This window comes from Hibiscus syriacus, unplaced genomic scaffold, assembly GCF_006381635.1.
Source record: "Hibiscus syriacus cultivar Baekdansim isolate YM2019G1 unplaced genomic scaffold, ASM638163v2 tig00116989_pilon, whole genome shotgun sequence".
NCBI lineage: Eukaryota > Viridiplantae > Streptophyta > Magnoliopsida > Malvales > Malvaceae > Hibiscus > Hibiscus syriacus.
In genome coordinates, this window is record NW_024063508.1 from 3860887 (window position 1) to 3869782 (window position 8896).

Sequence of the window (8896 nt, forward strand, 5' to 3'; positions counted from 1 at the left end):
TGTGTGTCATCTTCATTTATGACGGGGGCTTCAATGACGCGCAATGAGCGTCATAAATGCGTGTCATAAATGCACGTTATAAATTTATGATACACAGTTGCACGTCATCTTAAATTCATGTTGATGGCTTCAACGAAAGGAAAATGTGTGTCATCCGTACCCATAGATGACGCGCAATGCACGTCATTAAAGGGGTATTTTCTACTAGTGATTAGACAACCTGCTCGTTATGCTGATATGGTCTCTTTTGCATCACCAATTGCAATTGATGACGTTCCTTCCACTTTTAATGAAGCAGTCCAAAGTTCAGAACATAAAAAGTGGATGATCGTAATGAATGAAGAAATGTAATCCCTTCAAAAGAATCAGACATGGAAACTAGTTAGTCTTCCGAATGGAAAGAAGGCAATTGGGTGCAAGTGGATATATGCAAAGAAAGATGGATTTCCTGACAAGAATAACATCCGCTACAAAGCAAGATTGGTGGCTAAAGGCTACGCTCAAACGAAGGGAGTTTATTATAATGAAGTATTTTCTCCAGTTGTAAAACATTCCTCCATCAGAATATTGTTGGCTTTGGTAGCGTAGTAGAATTTGAAACTAGTTCAGATGGATGTAAAAACTGCATTTTTACATGGAGACTTGGATGAGGAAATCTACATGACTCAGCCAGATGGATTCAAAGTTGTTGAAAAAGAAGAGATGGTGTGCAAATTAGAAAAATCGCTGTACAGATTGAAGCAATCTCCAAGATAGTGGTACAAGCGATTTGACAAGTTTATGATAGGGCAGAAGTATACAAGAAGCAAATATGATCATTGTGTGTATTTACGCAAGCTACAAGACGGATCCTATATATATCTTCTTCTTTATGTTGATGATATGTTGATAGCTTCCAGGAGTCAGACAAAAATTGCGAAACTAAAGACTCAATTGAACAGGGAGTTTGAGATAAATGATCTTGGTGAAGTGAAGAAGATTCTAGGCATGGAGATATCAAAGGATAAGAAATTGAGGAGGCTTTGTTTATCTCAGAACGAATATCTGAGGAATGTACTAAAACATTTTGGCATGAATGAGAAGTCAAAACCAGGTAGTACACCTCTTGCTCCTCATTTCAAGCTCGGTGCATCCATGTCACCTAAGGATGATGCAGAACGAGAATACATGTCAAAGGTTCCGTATGCAAGTGCTGTTGGTAGCTTGATGTATGCAATGGTGTGTACGAGACTCGATATTTCACATGCAGTTGGGGTTGTGAGCAGGTATATGTATGATCCTGGAAAAAAGCATTGGCAAGATGTGAAATGGATTCTGCGGTATATTCTGAACACCGTAGATGTTGGTTTGGTCTTTCAGCAGGACAAACAAGATGGTCAGTGTGTAGTTGGGTATTGTGATTCAGACTATGCAGGTGATTTGGACAAGCGTCGATCAACTACTGGTTATGTGTTTACATTTGCAAAAGCACCAGTCAGTTGGAAGTCCACCTTACAGTCAATAGTGGCTTTGTCTACTATAGAGGCATAGTATATGGTAGTTACAGAGGCTGTGAAGGAGGCAATTTGGCTTCAAGGGTTGCTTGATGAATTAGGAATGGAACAGAAGTACATCAAAGTGCACTGTGACAGTCAGAGTGCTATTTATTTAGTAAAGACCAGGTTTACCATGCAAGGACGAAGCACATCACTGTTCGATATCACTTTGTACGAGAGATTCTATAAGAAGGTGGAGTCATAATCCAGAAGATTCGAACCACTGAGAATCCTATTGATATGTTGACAAAAGTGGTAACTGCGGTCAAGTTTAAACATTGTTTAGACTTGGTCAATATTGTTACAAATTGAAAGATGAATTTGCAGACACTACTGAAGATTGGATTTTTTGAGAGATGTGTGTGGAACTTGCCAAAGTGGAGATTTGTTGGTTTTTTGGCAAATTTTGAATCCCACATTGGTTTTGTATAAGGAGGAGGGGAAATGCTTTTGTTATAAATAGAGCTCTCCTACTCCTTAGTTTAACATCCCACAAATATAAGCCTTCTTCTATATTAAAGGCTATTTGTACTCTTTCTCTCTCTTTGTAATATTTCATCTATTAGTGAAATATTATTTTAGTAGTGTTCAAGGACGTAGACATAATTTTGGCCTAACCTCGTTAAATTTTGGTGTTCTCTTGTATGTCTATTTAATAGTTATTGCCGGGTATAGTTTTTGTTAATTATTGTCTTATTAAAATTACTTGTCTTGGTAGTTCTGTATAAGGAGAGTGGGAATTTACCTTGGGGTGATTTTTAGTACAATCGTTTTCACACTAGTAACCTAGATAATAGTTTTCAAGGTGAATTTGTTATTATTGGTGGAAATTAACCCAAATTCCACAACAATAACTACCGTCGAACAGCCATAGCGTTGACAGCTCCCGTTTTAAGACGGATGCTCTAGGACAGCACGCATTCTTCGACCACAAAATTTGCGTCAAATAAAATACGATTTTGTCGATGCCAAAGGCACCAAATGATTGATCCGAATAAGAGCTCCCAATCCGTAGAATCTGAGGGAATAGTCTTCTTGTGCAATGTTCTTCACGATCTAGCCCTGCAACGGTAAAGAGTGGAATTCCTCGATCCAACTTGCCTTAATCACATTCGACCACACTGTCCTCGTCGCGATGCAATCTCTGAAAATATGTAGATTTCATTCTACACCAACTCCACAAATTGCACATCTTGTATCCATCGTCATATGTCTTCTCCATCGCTCCTCGTTCGAATGCAATTTATCTTTAAATAGGAGCCAACCCTTACAAGAGGAGATTGGGTTCCATGACAGGTTCTGAGCAGTAGTCCGTGTCCTATAAAGCCGCTGATGATAAGCACTCTTTACCGTGAAAGATCTGTACCTATCTCATTTCCAAGTCGGTACATAGGTTCCACCACCTATGTCAGGAGCCTTAACTGCAGCTATATAATGGCGAACCATACGAGGAAATAAGGCCTCCTAACAAGTTCCACCGCCACTCCCCGTTCTTTACCATCTCTTGAACATTCATAGGATTGCTTAAACAAATACCCGAGTCATTATATCAATCCTTCAAAGGACCAAAAGCATTGATCCACACGTCATTCCAAAAATCTACACTCGAACCACTCCTCAAGCTCCAAACCAAACCCTCACAAATCTCATTCCAAACTATGTTCGATCCAGTCCAAAGACGAGAGCAACCTGGCCGTTTAATGTCCACTAAAACCATGTCTGTAAGCTTATACTTGGAACGCATGATACGTACCCAAAGCTGCGACCAATCCAAAATGAACCGGAAGACGATCTTCATTAGAAACGCTTAGTTTTGCGCGTGCATATGCTTGAAACCCAAACCCCATTGATTAACGGTTGACACACTTCTTCCCAACCGACTAGGCGTGTCTTTTCGTTTCTCATCAGATCCGCCCCAGATAAATCGTCGAATAAGTATCTCAATTTCGTTACAGACACCTTTTGGAAGGTAACACGCATGCATGGCATAAGACGGTAAGGCCGAAATACTGATTTTACTAACTTGACACGTCCCGAAAAGAAAGTTGACGAGCCTTCCATACATTCTATTTTTCCTAGACCTTTTGCACGATGTACCAATATGTTCCTTTGGTAACAAGGTTATGCAATAAAAGAACACCCAAATACTTACCAAGGTTCTCTACACACGTATACTGAAAGCCGTTACTGATAACAATTCGATCTTGAATCGGTACATTCTTTGAAAAACAGATAGCCGTTTTTGCCACACTAACCCGATGTTTCGAACTATAGCAGAAGCCCTGGAATACCCGATGTATAACATCAAGTTATTCCAATGTCGCCTCAGCTAATAATAACAAATCATCTGCGAAGAAAAGGTGCGACAGACAAGGGTCATTCCTAGAAAGTTGAAACGGTTTCTATTCACCGTTTCGAACTGCATAATTAATAGCTTGCGATAAACGCTTCATATAGAGAACAAATAAGTACGGTGACATAAAATACATTGTTTTTCAATTTTTAAAATTTAATATTTTATTTTCTATATTTTTAATTTTTTTATTTAATTCTAAAAATTCAAAAAAATCATCAATAACTTTATTAAAATCGATTTCAATTATCGACAACTTTAATACTCACTACAAAAATTAGCTGACCCTATTCCCATATGTAATGGGGTGAGGGGGAGGTAAGGTAGTAGGCTGCCCCCAACGCCAGGTTGAGAGCAGCTTCCGTGGAAGACCTCCGGCAGTCAGAATTATGAATTGACCACTGTGATACTCACCACAACTTCCCTCATATTCCTAATTATTTCTCCATTATACTAATTTTTTTCATTTTTTTCTATAATTAACATTCCCTCGTTTAGCCCTGTCCTTAAACCTTTTTATTTTTTGTATAAAAAATTTATTTTTTAAAAATATATTCATGGTTTGAATCAGACAACTTTAATACTCAATACAAATTCCCTCATATTCCTAATTATTTCTCTATTGGATGAGTCAACCATGGGTGACATTCATTGAAATGTACCACTAATGTCATGTATTGAAATACACAACTAATATAAAATAGGGTAAAATTTATAAATAGTCACAAAATTTTTAAATTGATTTTATTTATCATTGAATTTTTAAAAGTTACAAAATCGACATTAATATTAGAATTTTGTTAAAAATAATAATCGTTAAAAGTTATTAAGAGATGAAAAACATATTAAATTAATGAAAAATATCTTATTTAGCCCCTCAATTATAACTAAAATTTCATTTTAATATTTTTCAACATTTTAAATAGTAATTAGTAAAAATTAGAATTTTTTAAAATATATGAAAATAAATTATTAAAAAATATTTTCAAAAAATTCAGATATCAAACAATTAATTTTTTATTAAGAAATTTTTTTTATAACTATTTATTTATTTATTTGTTGTTGTAATTTTAAAATAAAAAAATTATAATTTTCGACATCTGAAAATTTTATATTATCAAATTATAAAACTATTTTTTTATTAATGATGTGATTTAAGCACTTAACTTTTATTTAACAAATTTAAATCACTACAATAAAACTGACTCTTTGTGGCGTTTTTAAGCGCCACAAAAAACACCTGTTACGTTATGACAAACGCCGCAAAAAGCGCCTCTGAAAATAGCACCGCTAAAGTTCGCGGCGTTTGTTAACGAAAAACGATGCAATAGGTAACGATATATAGACGCCGCAATAGGTGTTGATATTTAGCGGCGTTTGTAAGGTTTTGATGTTTAACGACGTTTTTCCTACAATCGCCGCAATAGGTTTTGAGATTTAGCGGCGTTTTTATCACAAATGTCGCAATATGTGTTGAGATTTAGAGGCATTTTTCTCACAAACGCCGCAATAGGTATGGTATGTAGCGGCGTTTTTAAGATACAAACGCCGCTAAATGTATGGTATATTGCGGCGTTTTTTGTTACAAACACCGCTAAATAACACAGAATGTAACCAAATTAAAAGTTATCTTTGATTACCCCAAATATATTCTTTCAACCTGTTCCATTATCCAACAAACATAACATCGATAACATCAAACTCTATATATCCATAACAAGCAACATCAAATCTAATATAATTAATAAAAGTTTTCATTAACGTAATATATGTTCAGTTAAACACGGTTAAGTAACATTAACAAAATGCTGATAACATAAATGAGACTATGATAGTGGATTTTGAGGTCGCGTTTTCTGTAACATCTGCATCATATCATTGAGTCGTTTTTCAAATTCTTCATATCTCTGCTGATATGTTGCTTCTCTCTGTGCTGCCGCTGCTTCTCTCTCTGCTTCCCTTACTTCATTTTCCGCTTTCATGTTAGTCATTTGTTGATCCATCTCAGCCAACTTTTGTTTTAAACGACTAACTTCTAATTGGGAAGATTGAGACTGTGATGAGATGTACTGTGATGAACTGGATCCAAAATATTTGGTGGGAGTAATAAATGATCCTTGACAGCGCACCCGGTCATATCTTTCAGGACCCAAAACGTCATTAATAGCTTGGTTTTCAATATTATCATCATTAACAATACCTTGACTCGAAGCAGTAGCATGATACTCCGCCCTTTTCTCCCTCAATTTTTCCTAATAATAAAGTGAATAATTAATTAAAATATAAAATGTCATGGTACAGATATAAATAAAGTCAGGTATATTTAAAACATCTACCCAATAAACGTACCATAATTTCTGCAGCTTCAATAGTCATAGGAGTGCCATCCTTCTTCGTATGTGTCATGTCAAAGAGTTGGATTCGGCCAACTTTAGAACCAGATGTATTTTCCTACAATGTACCATAATATAATTACTATGAGTTAATATGTACATGGAATACAAAACACTATGTCAATAATCTATAATACCTCCTCATTAGCTATACAAGAAAAGCTCTTCTATTCAACCATGTGCGTAAACTTTTGTTGTTGCCTGCTAGCAACAGCCACATGCTCTCGGTCCTACAATGTCAAACAACCAATTTTAATGATGATTTATAATTCGTTAAAATTATTTTTGAAAAATGCATCATACCTGTTCTTTTTGTGAACTCCAAAATCTGACTGCATCTTCCCATTGGTACCTGAGCATTCCAGGTGGGACTGTTTGTAGCTTCTCTTCAAGGCTGAGATCATTCTTGAAGTATTTCTTCTTTAAGGAGCTCTTGTGGTCTCTCCATCTCTTCCCTGACGCTTGCTTCACATAATCGTCAGAGACCTCTAAAGAAAATTTCTCCTATACAACAAATAAGTGTGCAACGTAAGTATAAATTAGTATTGGATTGTTATAGAGTATCTATTATAATGACATTATTACCTTAACAAAATCTAACGCCTGATTTTTGTTACTATTAGGCATTTCACGCCATGACTCATAATTGATCGGTAATAAATTCGCATTACGTCCAACTATTACTAAGTAACCAGATAGAAGACGTGCTTCTGGGCCAATAGGTTGACCGATATCATTTCTTGAAACTTTGACACGGTGCCCAGGAGGAAGTTGGTATAATTCAACGTTGTACGTCCTCTACTCTTGCGCGTTCCAGCATTTTCAACTATATAAGAAATTATTAAATGTAAGTTTTGAAATTGAACAAACTAATAAATAAAGTTTCGAAGCTTGCCTTGAATTTCTACATCTTCTGCAACAGTTTCAGGAACTTTGGATGACTCAGCCATATTCGATTCCTCGTTATTTCTTTGTTCATTGTCTTCAGAACCTCGAATAATCCCCAAATCACTTATTTTTCTCCTCGTTATGATATTTGTAATAAACAAACATTTGTAATAAGAAAATGAATGAATTAATGAATATATTAACAGACAACGTGTTAAAAGTTATAACATTATAAATAAATAAATGAAGATATAAAATCGTACAACATTCTTATGTAATGTCAGTTGTCATAAATATCTTCATCAACGTCCACCCGAACCCATTGAAATTGTGTTGTATTAGTGATAGTTTCATCTAAGTTTTGTGGTAGTAGAGGTAAACATTCTGATATTGTTTCAATGTCATCTCTACTTCCATCCCCAATGTCTATCAAGTCTCTGGGAGTATTACGGAGCACAACATACCAACCATCATCAATTGGATCGTGACAGTAAAATACTTGTTTCACTTGAGAAGAAAATACATAAGGTTCATCCATCAATCATTGACCAGTGTGAATTAATCGAGAGAAATTCACCATTGTAAACCCGAATTTATCTCTTTTTATGCATCTGTTGACATCAACCCAATCACACCGAAATAGTACAACCCTTCATTTTCCATAATAATCTAACTCAATAATGTCCGTAAGATTTCCATAATAATCGACCTCTCCATCTTGCGGATTATTGTCCCTGACACTAGCATAACTTGTAGTTGACGAAGTAACTACGACTCCACAATTTTGTGTCCTCCTTAATCTTTCACGAGATTTCATGTGGAACCTGAACCCATTAATGAGGAAGGCATTATATATTTTAACTATTCTATTCGGACCTTGAGAAAGCCATTTAACATATTCACTAACTTCTCTCCCACTCTAAACCTATTATACATGAATGGTGGATTAATTTGCATTGATTTCGATATAAAAATCAAGACATATATTATTTATAAGTATGTGGAATGATTTAGTTGCTTACCTTCTGGCCTAACCATTCGTGAAAAGTTTTTGTGAATAACTTATGTATCTCTCGCTGATGTAATCTTCGGGAGCATGCATGAGATCTCAATACTTCTTTAAACTCACTATAAAGTATATTATGTCGTTTAAAAATTATAAATATAAAAGATTAATCAATTTCATTAGGATTGGGTCTGAAATACTTACGTGCGAAATGGATCTATTGAATCGTGATGGAAAAGAACATATCGGTGTGTTTGTACCCAAGACGTGTCATCTAAGTGTGCAATTTCAACTTTCCCTAATGGTTGACCATAACTTCCAAACAAATAATGTTGAGGTAAGTCATTAGTACTTAACACATCATTTCGATTTGGTCTATTCCATCTTGTTTCAACATCTACCAAATATCTAGAGCAAAATGTCATACATTCCTCTACCAAATACCCTTCATCAATTGATCCTTCTGGATAACGCTTTTTACGATAGTAAGACTTCAACTTGCCCAAGAACCTATACACAAAACAACATACTACGTAAATACATTTTATTAAAAGGTATAATCAGTAGTAATTTGAAACATATAATTCAATTAACACCTCTCTATAGGGTACATCTATCGATAGAAAACTGGTCCACCAACTCTTGCTTCATGAGATAGATGAATTAGCAAATGCACTATAATTGTGAAGAATGAAGGCGGAAATATCTTCTCCAAATTGCA